Here is a 16,459-nt window from a genome sequence, read left to right on the forward strand (position 1 = left end):
CATGGAGCAATGAAGACCCAACACAGCCAAATAAATAAATAAATAAAATTTTAAAAATATATATGTGTTTAATAAAAATTAAAAGAAAAAGAATCCACCTGCCAATGCAGGGGACATGGGTTCGAGCCCTGGTCCGGGAAGATCCCACAGGCCGTGGAGCAGCTGAGCCCATGTACCGCAACTACTGAGCCCACGTGCCACAACTACTGAAGCCCACGCACCTAGAGCCCATGCTCCGCAACAAGAGAAGCCACCGCAATGAGAAGCCCGAGCACCACAATAAAGAGTAGCCCCCGCTCGCCGCAACTAGAGAAAGCCCGCACACAGCAACGAAGACCCAACGCAGCCAAAAAATAAAATAAATAAAAAGGAGTGAAATAAGTGAGGGAAATTAAGAGGCACAAACTTCCAGTTGCAAAATAAATGAATCACGAGTATGAAATGTACAGGGTGAGTAACATAGTCAATGATTATGTAATACCTTTGTATGGTGACAGATGGTAACTAGACTTATCATGGTGATCATTTTAAAATGGATAGAAATATTGGATCACTATGTTGTGTAACAGGAACTAACATAGTGTTGTAGATCAATTATACTTCAAAAACAAACAAATAAACCCATAGAAAAAGAGATCAGATTTGTGGTTACCAGAGGCGGAGAATGGGGAGAGGGAGAATTACGTGAAGGCAGTCAAAAGGTACAAACTTGCAGTTATAAGATAAAGAAGTACTAGGGATGTAATGTCCAACATGATCAATAGAATCGACACTGCTGTATGTTATACATGAAAGCTTTTAAAGAGAGTAAATCCCAAGAGTTCTCATCACAAGGAAAAAGCATTGTTTTTTTATTTCTTTAATTTTGCGTCTATATGAGATGATGGATGTTCACTAAACTTACTGTGGTCATCATTTCATGACATAAGTCAAATCATTACGCTGTACACCTTAAACTCATACAGTGCTGTGTATCTATTATATCTCAATAAAACTGGAAGAAAAATAAAATGTAAAAAAAAGGAGAGAAACTTTCAAATATGCACTATGAAGTTTGGCTTTTAAATACAAAGAGAGCCTAGAAAATCCGCAGTTGTTAAATCAGGTAGTTTTTGCACCAAACATTGCCACCTGCTGGAAATAACAGTCCACAACACATACTGCTCCTCCATAAGAAAATCAATCGTTCCAAAATCCTAAGGTACATTTGAGACAAATGCAAAAAGATAACTAAATGGTGGAACCCATTTTTTTAATACATTTAAAATTAATGAATTATTCTACATCCCAGAGTTTCAAAATCTTTTATAAGACATAGCAATTGTCATAAATGCATACAAGGTAAGCAGGTCTTTAATGCTATTTATAATGAAGTCACAAGAAGCAAATGTAGAAATATAGACGAGAATTCTTGATCCAGGACACAGCACATGATGGGTTTCACTCGGTAAAAATACAGGCAGGGAATCAAAGAATCAAGCTGACGAGTAACTACAGCTTCTTTTAGTCTAGCTGTTTTCAACAGGGGAAGCAGCGCCCTCTAGGGGGCATAATGAAAAGGTGTGGGGATGCTACTGGTATTTAGCAGCATAGTATTGAATAGAAGGCCAGACGTCCTGCTTGGCACCAGGAGACCCACACAAAGAATTGAGAAGAACTTCTAAAAGCCCCATCCAACATTCATGTGAGTGAAAAACTGCTTATGATTATCTGCGCCTAGATTTTAACTTCATTTTACAGATAAAGTATTTTTACATAGTTTTAATATACATTGATTTTTCCCCCAGCAATGCAACTACCATGTAAATTGAGGGAAAATGGTACTATGTTTGGCTTGAAACTTCACCAAAATTGATCAACATTTGAGAAAATCATGGCATCCTTTAGAAAGATGTGATATTTGAGCCATCAATGTACAATATTCTCATAGCCATATGCATTCGTAGATGTCATGTTTACAATGATTATACACATAGGTGCATGCATCTGACAATGACTGAAATATATACCGAAACATACATTATTTTATTAAAAACTAATTTATCTTTATATCTCCTTTATATTATAGTTAGGGTGCTATATTGATGCCTATTGAAACTATGTGTAAGTCAGGTTTAATTATCTAGTATCTATTAATATAATTTTACAATAGTAAAGGCAGAATGATAAAACATTTGTTATTAAAAGAGGACATCGGTCTGATAGGGTTGAGAACTACTGATCCAGCTCCATTCCCTCACTTCACTATGCAGAAACTGAAGTCCAGAAAGGAAAATGAACTTGCTCAAGGTCACAGTATGAGTTTGAAGCAAACCAGCACCAAAATTCTCTGATTCTCAATTCAGTTATTGGTCTATGGTGCCTGAAAATCAGGAATGCGTTTTGCTAAAAAAAAAAAAAAAACAACTATATATGTGGCTAGGGTCCCAAGCTAGCCCACAACTAAAGCTTATATAACTCACATACGTAGATACATAGCTAAAATTAATGTGATTAGAGTGAAACCAAAAAATCTTTGGTTGGTGGTATAAAAACAGTTAAGTTTCTAAAGTAAAATATGGTGACTAGAAATACTTTAGCCATTCAAAATCTGGCCCAAACCTATCTTTCTAACCTTTCTACCAATACTATATAAACAATTAAAGTCTGGGGTACTAGACTGAATCTTTTTGGCCTTTATATACCCCAGGGCTTAACACCTGGCACGTGGAGTGCATGTACTGCCTGTTGCTGAATGAACAAACACATGAAAAAAGTTTTGTTTCAATCAGACAAGTCTATTCACTGTTCCCCACATACACCGTGTACATTCTTACCTGAAAAGCCCTTCCTCTAGCTCCTCTCCAGATTCCTAAATGCCAGGTCTTTAAACTCAGTTTATAGGCCTTCCCAGAATGCCTTGCACACTTCTACCCCTTCTATCGAAATTATCCTCAGCATCCTTCAAGGACTAGCTAAAGGCCTCTCTCTTATAAAGTCTTCTTGGTCAATTCACCCACCATAACTCCTTCCCATTCTAAACTCACACGATGTATTAAAGAGACTGTGTTAGAAGCCTGGATTCTGTAGTCAAGCTAATCTAGACTTATAATCCTTTACATTTGTGACCTTGGGCAAGTAACTTTATCTCTATGAGTCTCAGTTCTATAGTCTATAAAATGGAGATTTATTTATTTGTTTGTTTGTTTGTTTGTTTGTTTATGGCTGTGTTGGGTCTCCGTTTCCGTGCGAGGGCTTTCTCTAGTTGTGGCAAGCGGGGGCCATTCTTCATCGCGGTGCGCGGGCCTCTCACCATCGCGGCCTCTCTTCTTGCGGAGCACAGGCTCCAGACGCGCAGGCTCAGTAACTGTGGCTCACGGGCCTAGTTGCTCTGCGGCATGTGGGATCTTCCCAGACCAGGGCTCGAACCCGTGTCCCCTGCATTGGCAGGCAGATTCTCAACCACTGCGCCACCAGGGAAGCCCTAAAATGGAGATTTAAAATAGTACCTGCCTTCAGAGGACTATTGTGAATAATAGTTAAACTAGGTACTTTATAAAAATTCCCATGCTAGGCACATAATAGGCCCTCAATAAATATTTGTTATATAAATGGATGAATAAAAGGTCTTCACTCAAATGTTAATCTTTATGGTCCCATCCTTCAATAACTTCTGAACAAAATTGTTATATAAACACCAAACTTTGTACCCACTTGGGAACATGTATTATTTTCTGAAAACATAAAGTACATAAGATGTTCAATTAAAAAGCAAAAAGACAAAACTTTTATAACTAAAAATTGCTATATTTGCCTCTGAACCTTTCTGTGGCCAGTAGCTGCCTGACCAGGGGCTCAGGCCAACAACTTGGCCGATGACCACAAGCTCTGCATCCTAACAGCAGTTTGCAGGTGGCTGCACTAAGGTGGGAGAGGCGGCGCAGGAGGATGGAGATCGCAACCCAGGTAGCTCAGGCGCCATTGCTGCTGTATGGCACTGACATCTGTAAGTCGTTTGACGTGTTCAGCTTCTCCAGCCAGGCCCCCCAGCCCCGCCCCATCCCTGTGTCAGGATCACACCTACCCCTCCCCTAGCCCGAGACTGTCTTTGTGGAAGGCTTCTGCAGTCTGCAGGAGGGTGAGAGACTGTAGTTCACCCAGCCAGGTGCCTGGGATCAATCCATGTCACAGGACCTGGTGGGATTTTCTGTATTGAGAGTGAGAAGCAACAAAAGGTGAAAAACAAGTAGAAGCACAGACCAAAGGGGACAGTCCCTGAAAATGTGGAGGTCTAGATCTTTGCCAAGATGGCAGCAGCTAGTCACACATGGCTATTCAGCACTTGAAACGTGGTCGGTCCTAAGTGAGATCAGCTCTAAGTGTAAAACACACACCAGATTTCAAAGACTTAGTTCAAGAAAGAAGAATGTAAGATATTTCTTCATCAAAAAAATGCTATACAGACACTATATACGGGCTTCCCTGGTGGCACAGTGGTTAAGAATCCGCTTGCCAGTGCAGGGGATATGGGTTCGAACTCTGCTCGGGGAAGATCCCACATGCAGTGGAGCAACTAAGCCCGTGTGCCACAACTACTGAGCCTGCGCTCTAGAGCCCGTGAGCCACAACGACTGAGCCCACGTGCCACAACTACTGAAGCCCGTGCACCTAGAGCCTGTGCTCCGCAACAAGAGAAGCCACCGCAGTGAGAAGCCCGCACACTGCAAAGAAGAGTAGCCCCCGCTTGCCGCAACTAGAGGAAAAAAACCCGCACCCAGCTGTCTGATTTCGAATTATCACTCTTAATTACATACACAAAAATTTTCATGGTAGTTCTCAGCACGTGGTAGTATTCTAAATGACTTTTATTCACATTTTGTGATTTTTCTATATTTTCTACAATGAACATGAATAACTACTATAATTTTTTTTTTACTTAAAACAACAGAAGTTTATTCTCTCACAGTTCTAGAAGCTAGAAGTCCAAAATCCCGGAGTTGGCAAGGGATGGTTCCTTCTGAAGGTTCTTTTTTTTTTTTCTTTTTAATAGATAACTGACAAGGACCTACTGTATAGCACAGGGAACTATACTCACCATCATGCAGTAAGGGAAAAGAATCTATAAGGGAAAAGAATCTAAAAAAGAATATATATATATATATGTATAACTGAATCACTGTGCTGTACACCTGAAACTTACACGATATTGTAAATCAACTATACTTCAATAAAAATTTTTCTAATTTAAAAAAATTAAAATTTCTAGTTCAATAGGATTTTGTAAGCTACTATAAGACACAACAACCATGGACACCTAGGGTACACAATGTGGAATCTGCAGCGGGATATAAATGTTACTCCAGAATGGTACTCCATAGTCAAAGACGATTATAAAATGCTGAGCTAGACTCAGTGAAAGGTTTCTTTATTAGGAGACTTTTAAACATTAATGTGCTTTGTGAAGCTAAGAAAGGAGACAGTAGAAAGTAGCATTTTCCAAACTTATTTGACTAGTATTCTTGGGAATGCACTTTGAGAAATGTTGACGTGTACGATTATCACTGGGTAAAAAAAAAAAAAAAAAAAATTCAACCTAAACCCAAGACAGAAAATAAAGAAACAGCACCATCAGAGATATCCATCACCACTCTTCCTGGAGCCCTCCCCACAACTATAACAGCAACTTTCTGGTGTTCAGGTAAAGAATATTGTGGTTAAAAGAAATTAAAGAGAAAAAAAAAGAATATTGTGGCTTGGTGCGTTCTCACTGTGTAAGTGCACTCTGCATACATGAGCTACTCTTGTATAAAACATTAGTAAATCAGGTGCTCCTGTATCTGAGAGAAGGGATAGGAAACACTGTATGTCTACTACGGGCTAGCTAAATATTTTATATGTTAGCTCACTTATCTCTGACAGCAGTCACGTGAGGTAACTATTTTAGCCCAATTTTACAGATCAGGAAATACAGGCTCAGTGTAACCTACCGAAGTTCACACAGCTAGGAAATGTCAAAACCAGGATTCAAACCTTGGGTGTGTCTGGTTCTTTCCACTGTACCACGTCTGGAAGCCAAGAGCCTTCTAAGCACCCTAAATGAGTTTCAATGGGAAAGGAAAAACTCCTCTTCTGGAATACCTCCCAGGATTAAGGAAACTTAAAGAACAAGGAGTTGAGACCTAACCTCAAATAAGGCAATTCCCCAAAAGCCCCATTTGGTATAGCTGCATCTGAACTTGCACTTCAGCTCTTTTGACTGCCACAGTTACTTCCTGACAGGCAGGTAGACCACTAACACCATACCATGCAGGCTCCTGGCATGAATCTAAACTTCAATTTAGATGTGCCTTCCCTTGGCTTTTACTGTAAACATAAGCGTTCCTACACTTAAATTTTTTTATTTTGTTATTTTTTTCTTCCAGTTTAATTGAGATATAATTGACATACATCACTGTATAAGTTTAAGGTGTACAGCATAATGATTTGACTCACATACATCATGAAATGACGACCACAATAGGTTTAGTGAACATCCATCATCTCATATACTATAGATACAAAATTAAAGAAAAAAAATATATGTTTTCCTTGTGATCAGAACTCTTAGGATCTACTCCCAACAACTTTCATATATAACATACAGTGTTAATTATATTTATTATGGTGTACATTACATCCCTAGTACCTTTTGACCATCGTCATGTGATTCCCCCCTCCCCCCATCCCCTGCCTCTGGTCACCACAAATCTGATCTCTTTTTCTATGAGTTTGTTTGTTTGTTTGTTTTTGAAGTATAATTGACCTACAACTCTATGTTAGTTCTTGTTACACAACATAGTGATTCAATATTTCTATACATTTCAAAATGATCACCGCCATAAGTCTAGTTACCATCCTATACTTAAAATTTTAATAGCCAACTGATAAGTGATAAAAATGTATAAGGGTTTCAGCTCTTCAATCAACTTCTGATAATAGCTTAGACTTAGAATACTATTCTCAATCACTGGGGAAAGGTTATTTTAATTTCTTCAGGGTGTATTTCATTCCTTTCCCCAGATTACACTTCTGTGTTTCATCCAGAGATTAGAAGGCTGGACTATACTTATTGGACTAGTAAATTGCCTGTTTTCACCAATTGTACTTTGGGTAAACTGCAGGATGTAGGATCAAGTAAGCCTGACCTCTAGCTGGATGATTCAAAGTACACACACACACATTTCTAACATAAACGTTTCTCATTTTCTTTACAGTAACTCTGTAGGCAGAAAATATAATAGACCTTTAATATAGAAAGCCAGAATGGAATAGTGGAAAAACTATGAGTTTGGGGCCAAACAGACCTGAGTTTGAATATCACTTCCACCTCCTGCTAGCTATGATCCAGAGAAAATTACTTCAGCTCACTGGGCTTCAGGATCCTCATTTATAAAATGGAGATAACATTTTATAGGTGATACATAGGGACAAAAGCAAGGCATCCTCAAACTGGAATTGCTTTCAGAATGAGATTAGGAAGAATCGTGTTATAATGGCTGTCAGGCCATCTATAGAAATGACACGAACCAAGCACAATTTGTAAGTGTTCAAAGAGATTTGAGACCTAATCCCAAATAAGGTGATTAGGGTTTTGTCTCAGGAAATCAAATCTAAAGCCATAAGAAATAAGCCTTATATAAAATCAAGTATAATGAAAGCTGAATCAAAAATATGATGCATAACCTTTAAAAACTATGAAGAGAAATACATATATCTACATAGTCATAAAAAGGTTTCCCTATGAAAGGAAAGCTCCAAAGTTCATCTTCTGGAGAAGCACCTCTAATACTGTCCAAGGCTAAGAGTACCTGACCCATGAATATGAACCAGGTATCTGGTCCATGGGCAAGCATAGCACTAGTGCACCTGAATATCATCTTCTAATACTCTCTTACTTTTGCTCTGGGGTCCTATACTCACCAAGAAACTTTCTATTTATTCTATTCTATTTATATTTGGTTTCTCATATATCTTTATTATAAGCAGATGGGCTAACCAGCTGACATGAATGGTGTGGTCCACTAGACATTTATATTCCTTCACATAAATTACAAAATTGGTATTCTGGTTTATATATTGGATCCTTAGGAGTGTGCCTAGTATGAATCTACCTCCCTTTGTTATACTGACAGAATTAAAATTCTGAAGCAAAATTTTTAAAACTGACAAAAACCTAGTATTGCTGAGTGTGTGAGGAAACAGCAGATCTTCAGGCCTAGCAACTTTTCTGCAAAAGAATTTGGTAAGGTATTATCAAAATGTGCACACCCTGTTACCTAAATAATCCTACTTCTAGGAATTTTAGTCTAGGAGATAGTCAGACAAATAAAAAAGTAAGGATGGGCTTCCCTAGTGGCGCAGTGGTTGAGAGTCCGCCTGCCGATGCAGGCGACACGGGTTCGTGCCCCGGTCCGGGAAGATCCCACGTGCCGCGGAGCGGCTGGGCCCGTGAGCCATGGCCGCTGGGCCTGCGCGTCCGGAGCCTGTGCTCCACAGCGGGAGAGGCCGCAGCGGTGAGAGGCCTGCGTACCGCAAAACAAAAACAAAAACAAAAACAAAACAAAACAAAAAAAAGTAAGGATGCTCATTAAAGCATTGTTTATAATAATTAAAAATTAGACATTTGGGTTGTTTTTATCAATATGGCACTAAATAAGTCAATTACAGCCTGTATGTTAAATATACTATGTAGTCAATAAAAAGAAGGCTGTGACTCTGCATTTATTGACCTGGAAAGATGTCCATGACATACACATTAAGTGAAAATAGCACATGTAATATCCCATTTGTACAAAGATGTACACATTTTAGCACCACATGCAGTGTTTTCCTTATATATTCTACAGAAAACTATATCCCCATGAGTTCTTGCCATGGTCTATGAAATGCTGCATATTACAATCATCTTTTGAAACTTCACAATGCTTTTTAACATACTGGATACTCATAAAGCCATTGTTTTAACATTGTTTAACCTAGCATTATCCAAAGTAACCTCATCATAGATCCCTTTTGCACATAACACCTTTTAAAATACCAAGCTAAAATAAATAAAATATGAAAGAACTAGTTTACAGAAAACTCTTTGGAAAACGCTTCGAAGAGCTGATACATTGTTCACCAGAATGTTAACAGTCAATCTGTCTATCTACCTATCTATCTATTTACCAAAAATACATACCATCTTTATAAAAATAGCTATTTAAAAAAGGAAAAATTCCAGATGTACAAATAATAATGAATGTTATATGTTGAGGACCTACTCTGTGTCATGCTAAGGGCTTTATATATTCTGAAAATGAGGATGAAATGACATGAGAAGAACTCAAGCCTCAGAGATCACATGACTTGCCTATGCTCATGCAGCTTAGTAAGTGGCCAAGCCCCAATTTGAACTGTAGGTCAGTCCAAATGTCCAATATGTCGTCCCTTTTCACTACAATAGATTGTGTCTCTTCCACAAGATATTCTTCCTTGAAGGTCTCACTGCACCCCTCTGGTTACCCATGTACCTCATTCAAACCTCAGTATGAAGTATGAGAAAGTAAAGTACTGGGCAAGGTACCTGAAATGTAGTAGATTGAATACAGCAATTCCTGCAATTATTGTCTTTTGAATAGTTTTAACATAAAGAACTTACCTACTTTCTTGGGCTCCTAAGCTGTGTTACACAACTTTAAATTGACGCAAATTAAGGTTTTAATACTAATGAAATATATGATATTTATATACTTGATTTAGGAAAAAAATAAGATGATGGCATGGAATACTTACTTCAAATTTCACAGAGTAAGTGTAGGTTACATTCAACTTATCTGTATATTCTCCAGGAATTTCCATAGGGGGTCCATCACAAGTTAGGTGGTTTTCATCTGAATGTTTATAGCTAACAAAAGAGAGGGGGAAAAGGAAGGGAAAGGAATTTTTATACCAAACTGACATCGTAAATTTCTGATTCATGGCTCTTCAGGCACGTTAACAATAGAAGGCTGAAAAAAGAATAGGCCTTTCATTATATTCTGCATTTAAAACTCTTTACGATTTAAAATATTTTTGTTTCTAAATGTCCCTAACACACAAATAAGACTCAGTATACTGCCCAAAACACAATACTTAAGAACCTTCTCTTTGCCTGTGGATAGATTTTTTTAAAATCCTTCTATTAGCAAATGGCTTTATTTTTCATCTTTTATTGCATCCCCCTTTCTATATACTAAAACAGAGAACTATCTTGTAACCTTAGCTATAGAGTTAGAAAATCAAATAGATGATGCAGAAATCATATTTATAAGCACCCAGAGATTTGAGGGCCTACTGTGTGTAAAATGCCATGCTTAATGATGAAAGGTACTGAGTATATAATCTGTGTGAACCTTTTGTGTTTGAAAAAGAGAATGATTACTAAAACCAGAAGATGGAAAACAAAAACTAGAGAAGTTTGAAACTAGACAGGACTGGTGAAGCTAGCAAATGCCTGGTCAGAAATAGAGACTCTTCTGTCACTTGAAAAGTAAAAGAGGAATAAAGGGTGATAGAAAATCACAAGGAGAAACCACGATGCTTCCATTTTGAATTATTTACTCAACATACAGTTTACCCCTTGGCTTCTGTCTAAAGAATAATATGTAACCCTTATGGGATTGTTATCTGTACGTGTATATGCACAATAAAACCACTCGCTCACGATTGCAAAGGTTATTGGTGTGTGCCTCTTTTTATTCATTCCTGTAACCCTACTGTCTGGTACATAATGTGCCCTTATATTATACGTGTTTGTAGGATGAATGCATTCTACTTAAAGCGAAAATACAATTTAAAACAGCTATGAATTAGAGAAATAATAATTGTTAATGCTACAGATCAAAACTTAACATTAAAGAGAAAAATTAAATTACTGCATGATAATGCGTATCAAGGTTCACTGTTTAAGTATGAGTCCTGAACCCAGTACAGGAAAGCTCTGCATTTCATATGAGAGATTATGCAGCAAAAATTGTGCTAAGATCTCTAATCAAGGTAGAAGCCCTATTTTTAACCACTGGCCTTATATATCGGTTGTATAAGGCCTTACAAGCCATTTTCAGAACTTTGACTTTTACTCTAAGACGGGAAGTCACTGGAAGGCTCTGAGCAGAGGATTCACACGAGTTGAAATTTAAAAAGGAATGCTCTGAATGCTGTACTAAGAACAGACTGTGAGAAGACAAGTCTGGCAGCAAGGAGACCAACTAGGTTTTTGCAACAATCCATGTGAGATATAACCATGTCTTGGACCAGCTGATAGTGGTGAAGGTGATGAGAAGTGGTGGATTCTGAAAATATTTTAAAAATAGAGCCACATGGGGAATTCACTGGCTGTCCAGTGGTTAAGACACAGGGCTTTCACTGCTGTGGACTCGGGTTCGATCCCTGGTCAGGGAACTAGGATCCTGCAAGCCGCGTGATGCAGCCAAAAAAAAAAAATTCAAGCCCATGATCTGCCAAAGGGTTGGACTAGACATAGGGTATAAGTGAAGAATGATAAAGAGGAATCAAGGGCGATGCCTGAGCAACTAGAAGGATGTAGTTGCCATTTACTAAGATGCAGAAGACAACAGGAGAAGCAGATTTGAAGGGAAGATTAGAAGTTCTTTTGGGAACATGTTAAGTTGGAAATGCCTACTAGACATCCAAGTGGACGGGTCAAGTAAACAGCCAGATATACAAGTCTAGAGACCTAAGCGTCATTGAGGTAGCTGATGTGATGAGACAGGGTAAGATCGCCAAGGTGTGAGTATAAACAAAGAAGAGGCAAAGCTCAAAGACTGAGTCCTGGGGCCCTCCGACATTAAGAGGTTGGAGAAATGAGGGAATTCCCTGGCTGTCCAGCGGTTAGGACTCCATGCCCTCACTGCCAAGGGCCCAGGTTCAGTCGGGGAACTAAAATCCCACAAGCTGCGTGGTGAGGCCAAAAATGAAAAAAAAATAGGTTGGAGAAATGAAAAGACTGATGAGCAACCAGTAAAACAGGAGAAAACCATGAAAGTGGTAACCCAAAAGCCAAATGCGGCAGGTGTTTTAAGGAAAAAGAGATGATCAGTTATAGCAACCATCAGGGAAATTAACAAAGTACAGAACCTGAAAGAAAACACAAGACTCTAGACCCAGAAAACCATTAGGCCTAACTCACGTCTATGACCACGTCTATTGCCTAATTCTGAAAAAGATGAATTTTAACACAGTCATTCTCAGGGGGCTCAAATAAATGAGCTTTACTGTGATTAGATAAAAGTTTTAAAGCTATTACTATGGGCAGTATAGAATAAATGCAGCTCTAGAAAGTGATTTTCTTGGCTTTTTTACTCTATCCAAGCCTGAGAATATGAGATGTGATTATAAGCATTAAATGTGATTTTCATATAGCTGATGAGATTAGCTTCCTGTATCATACTTTGTATGTTTACTACCTTTCTACCCAAATGACTTTCAACATGAGTAGCCATCCTGAGTCAGACCTCACAGCCCATCAACCTAAAATTCTGTTCCCAGATATCAGAAGTGACAGACACAAAGAAACATGGGCGGTTGCTCTTGGTTAGTATTCCCTGGCCTCTCTTAGTAGCTCTATTTACCCTGTTATTCATAAATATGTCCTGATCCTTTTAATCCTTCTTTTATTTCCTGTCTGCAACACCTTATGAAATAAATCTTCAAAATTTTTTAACGTAGCCACTAATTTAAAAAGAATATCTTTTTACTAAGATAAATCAGAGTTGGAAAGTACCAGTGTTCTTCATCTTTTGGGGTCTGTTTATCTAATGAAATGTACGGACGCCTTTGCCCAAAAACATACACATCAATAAAAACTGGGAACAGATACAGATAGTTTATAAACATGTAAAACAATGCTAAATATCACTCATAATAAACAAATAAAAATTAAAAATATTAAAAAAATAAAATAAAATAAAAATTGGGTTTGATGCATCCGTATCTATATTAAAAACTCCTAATTCAGCCTCTCCTATTGCAGATGAGGAAATTTAAACCTATGAGAGATCAAGTTAACCTACCCATGGTCAAAAGCTTGGCACAGTACATTCTCTAACTATTCTTTCCCTTTGGCCATCAGCTGTGACAGATGGAACAACCTTGGCTAAAGTAAAATAGGCCAGTAGGCTTAAAAACAATGAAGTCTGATTCATCTCGATGAACTTAGGGTTGACTTCCAAAATGGAACCAGCAGAGATGAGACAAAAAACCAAATTTCCAAATTCCTTGCTCTGTGTTCAGAAAACCATACCACACTTACCTCCTTTAATATACTTCACATAAGTTTCAAAGGATCACTTTTCCCATCCTAATATTTCAGGTTTTATAATATTTTGCCCATATGGATCATGATTTGATACACTGTATGATATATTCCCCCTCTATCTCTTTTAATTGAAGAGTACTATTCTTATCCTACAGTTTCAAAGAATCTTAAAGTTGAAACATTAAAGGTCACCTGTCCAGTCTCTTACCCAATACAGAATTGTCCTTTACAATTCATTAAGCACTCACTTACTAGGGACCAGACACTCACTTACTAGGGACCAGACATTAAGCACTCACTTACTAGGGACCAGACACTATGCTGGGTGCCTAATTATGAAATCTCAAAGAGCTGGGTCATCTAGGCTCTTCCTACAAACGTGTAGGGATTAACTACTCACTAATTCTTGAGGTTGCTTATTCAAATGTTAGAGAGCTCTAATTGCTAGCAGATTCTTCCTTATACCCAGCTGATACCTGCCTAATAGACTCCACTGGTACTAGAATTGTCCTCTGAAGAAACACAAATCTTAATCTAATCTCTTTGTCATATGGCAGCAACTAAAGAAGAGAGTTAAGATACCCTCAATAAGTCAATTCTCTTCCAGATCTGTCAGTTCTTCCTCACATTACATGTTATTCAGATGCTTACTATAGGTTAAATGGAATAAAATTGCCTATTTGATTTTTCTTTTTTTAATTTTTGGCTGCGTTGGGTCTCCATTGCTGCGTGCAGGCTTTCTTTAGTTGTGGCGAGCGGGGGCTACTCTTGTTGCAGAGCATGGGCTTCTCACTTCAGTGGTTTCTCTCGTTGTGGAGCACAGGCTCTAGGTACACGGGCTTCAGTAGTTGCAGCATACGGGCTCAGTAGTTGTGGCACGCGGGCCCTAGAGCGCGCAGGCTTCAGTAGTTGTGGCGCACGGGCTTAATTGCTCCGCAGCATGTGGGATCTTCCCGGAGCAGGGATGGAACCTGTGTCCCCTGCATTGGTAGGTGGATTCTTAACCACTGCACCACTAGGGAAGTCCCTGCCTATTTGATTTTTCAAACTTTATGTCTAAGGTTATATCACACATGTATCCTAAAAATAAAAATTCTGGTGAGATCTTCTACATTTTGAATTAATTTTTAAATTAATGGAACTAATTAGAAAGAGATTCTATAATTACCTTTTGGGATCAGTCTAGCAATAACCAATAAAAAATTACCTTTTGGGATCAGTCTAGCAATAACCAATCTTACAATACCCCAATTTGTTTCACTTTCCCCGTGATATGTAATGGTAATATCGACATGGCTGAAGAGGTAGAAAGTATTACTTTTGTCGAATTCAGACTGCAGAAAGATAAAGAAATTTGAAAGAAATTTGAACTTTTCCTACAAACTAAAAAATATAAAATCTAATCATGGAATGAAAATGGGATATGTTACTTCTAAAAAATCAAGCTATAAATTAAGCATACTGAAGTGTAAATGTGTTTTTATAAGATAAAAACTGCAGCCCTGAGCATCTGGCCTAAAATTAAGATGTTAGTTAATTCTACAGTTTTAAATAGTTGTTACAAAGGAATAATAGTGCAAATGTAAAATTCACAAATGCATGCATCGCTGGATTTTTAACCACACAAAACTATGAAGTAATACAAATAAACTAATAAAGTGTTATCAGTACTTAAAGTTTAAGCCTATCAAGAGTTTGGGCTTGGGCTTCCCTGGTGGCGCAGTGGTTGAGGGTCTGCCTGCCGATGCAGGGGACATGGGTTCGTGCCCTGGTCCGGGAGGATCCCACATGCCGTGGAGCGGCTGGGCCCGTGAGCCATGGCCGTTGGGCCTGCGCGTCCGGAGCCTGTGCTCCGCAACGGGAGAGGCCACAACAGTGAGAGGCCCTCGTACCGCAAAATGAGCTTGGGCTTATTTATGGTAAAAGTAATGAAGCAAGAAAAAAGAGAAGGAAGATGTGTTTCAGAATGTTAACTGTGGAGCCTCTGAGTAGTGAGATTATAGGCAATAATTTTTCCTCTACTTCTTTAGATTTTTCTGTACTTATGAAATTTTGTATAATGAGGATATATCTACATTTATAATCAGAAGCATCAAACAGATAAAAACGGAGTGAAACTCTCTCTACCAGCCAAGTATTCATTAGTTCACTCCCTAGTAGCCACAACTATATCTGAAGATAATTATCTTAGTCAATTCTTCTTAAACTTGAAAGTTTATACAAATTGCCCAGGGATCTTGTTAAAATGCAGATTCTGACTTGCTGGGCCTAGGGTGAAGCCTGAGATTCTGTATGTCTAACAAGCTGATGCTCCTGGTCCTGGAACACACTTTGAGAACCAGTGGTTAAGGGAGAGTGAGGGACTATTTTTCCATAAGGATTTGAGGGGCAGTTTTTGTATAAGAGTTGTGATGGGTTGGACTGTTTCCCCCCCGCCAAAAGACAGGCTTAAGTCCTAACCCACTGTACCTGTGAATGTGACCTTATTTGGAAATAGGGTCTCTGTAAGACAAAAATCAATTTAAGATGAATGAGGCCATTCGGGTGGGCTCTAATCCAATATAACCAGAGTCTTCATAAAAAGAGGAAAAGGCCATGTAGAGAGAGAAACACACAGGCAGAAGGCCATGTAAAGACAGAGGAGGAGAATGGAAGGATGCAGCCACAAGCCAAGGACTGCTGGCCATCACTAGAATCTAGGAGAGAGGCATGGAACAGATTCTCCCTCAGAGCCCTCAGAAGGAACAAGCACTTCTGCTGCCACCTTCATCTCGGACTTCTAGTCTCCAAAACTCTGAGACAATAAATTTTTGTTGTTTTAAGACACCCATTTTGTGGTACTTTGTTACAGCAGCCCTAGCAAACTAAGATAAGGGTTAACAATATGAACTTTGCAATCAGACAGCCATTTACTAGCTATATGATCACAGACAAGTCATTTAACCTCTTCGAGTCTCAGTTTCCCCTTTTTAAAATTGGGGACAATAATAGGATTGTCCGTAAGATTTTTGAGAGGATTAAACAGAATAATGTATGTAAAGTACTTGGTGCAGTGCTTGGCATAGAAAGCCTAAATACTAGCTATTATGTCACCCAGGCCTTCAATCTTCAGAGAATGAGTACAAATGAGCCTTGTCAATTACC

At 38.6% G+C, this 16,459-nt stretch overlaps 1 pseudogene; it reads right to left on the bottom strand.

Moving 5' to 3' along the window:
- Nucleotides 1-16,459, bottom strand: part of LOC113612526 (transmembrane 9 superfamily member 2-like) — a 72,720-nt pseudogene that overhangs the window by 29,250 nt on the left and 27,011 nt on the right.

Source organism: Aethalodelphis obliquidens, unplaced genomic scaffold (assembly GCF_003676395.1).
Source record: "Aethalodelphis obliquidens isolate GAN/ISIS:26980383/991018 unplaced genomic scaffold, ASM367639v1 scaffold78, whole genome shotgun sequence".
Taxonomy (NCBI): Eukaryota; Metazoa; Chordata; class Mammalia; order Artiodactyla; family Delphinidae; genus Aethalodelphis; species Aethalodelphis obliquidens.